The 1,140-nt window shown below is 39.4% G+C and overlaps 1 pseudogene; it reads left to right on the forward strand.

Moving 5' to 3' along the window:
* Positions 1–505: 505 nt before the first annotated feature.
* Positions 506–604, forward strand: LOC132315180 (small nucleolar RNA R71; annotated as a pseudogene).
* The last annotated feature ends 536 nt before the right edge of the window (positions 605–1,140 follow it).

Below are 1,140 nucleotides of genomic sequence, written 5' to 3' on the forward strand. Positions count from 1 at the left end.
ATTCGGGTGATTCCTCCAACTAGGATTGTAGTGATTGCCATAAGGATTGTTCCCTTGATTAGCAAAAACAACATTTGCTTGTTTATGATGCTCACTTTGCACATGTCCATGGGGACAATTGGAAGTAGAATGCAAAACACTTGAACAAGTCATACATGTCTCATTAGATGCATGATGAGAATCGTTAGGGAAGGAAGATACTTGATTTGCCGAGTTTTGGTTGATCAAAAATTGATCAAACCTTTGAGATAATGATTTCATTTCAGCGGCAATTTCATTGGAGTGGTCGACTTGATGTAAGCTAACACTCTTCCTACCACTAGAATTTTTACCATTCTTTGAAGATAAAGTATGATGCAAAGAATTTTCACTCATGCTCTCATAAAGACGCCACACGTCATCCTCATGCATATCAATGTAAGAACCACCCATGGAAGCATCAACCATGCCCTTGTAATTATCCGATAAGCTCTCAAAGAAATATTGAACTAATTACCATTTGGGTAAGTCATGATGTGGACACTTCCTAAGCAATTCATTAAATCGTTCCCATGCCTCATGAAATGTTTCCACATCCCCATGTGAAAATTCCCTAATTGAAGTTCTCATAGCATTGGTTTTAGAAACTGGATAGTACTTCTTCAAGAACTCTTGTTGCATTTCTGCCCAAGAAGTTATTGAAAAAGGCCTAAGATTGTTAAACCAATATTTTGCCTTGTCTTTAAGGGTAAATAGAAAAAGTTTGAGCCTTAAGACCTCTTCCGGCATGTCCGTATATTTTACGGTGGAACATACTTCAAGAAACTCATCCAAATGCTTGTAAGGTTCTTCACTAGGAAGTCCATGATAGTTAAGAAGCATTTGAATGGTTTATGGCTTGATTTCATAGTGGTGTGCTCTAAATGGTAGCAATTGAATGCATGTGGGTGCATTATATTCATTAGGCACATAGTGATCTCTTGAAGCAAGGGGAGGATTAGCAATTGGAGGTGCAACATGGGCACCTTGATTGCCTTGAATGATGGGAGGTGGTGCAGCATAGATTGGCCCTGGCATTCCCAATGGGACTTGGCCTTGTTGTTGTGGTGGATGAACAAATGGCCTTGGCATGCCTAACGAAACTTGCATGTTATCATGATG

Source organism: Cornus florida, unplaced genomic scaffold, assembly GCF_030987335.1.
Source record: "Cornus florida cultivar Cherokee Brave unplaced genomic scaffold, ASM3098733v1 CherokeeBrave_3.0.0_Hap2_Chr06, whole genome shotgun sequence".
NCBI classification, from domain to species: domain Eukaryota; kingdom Viridiplantae; phylum Streptophyta; class Magnoliopsida; order Cornales; family Cornaceae; genus Cornus; species Cornus florida.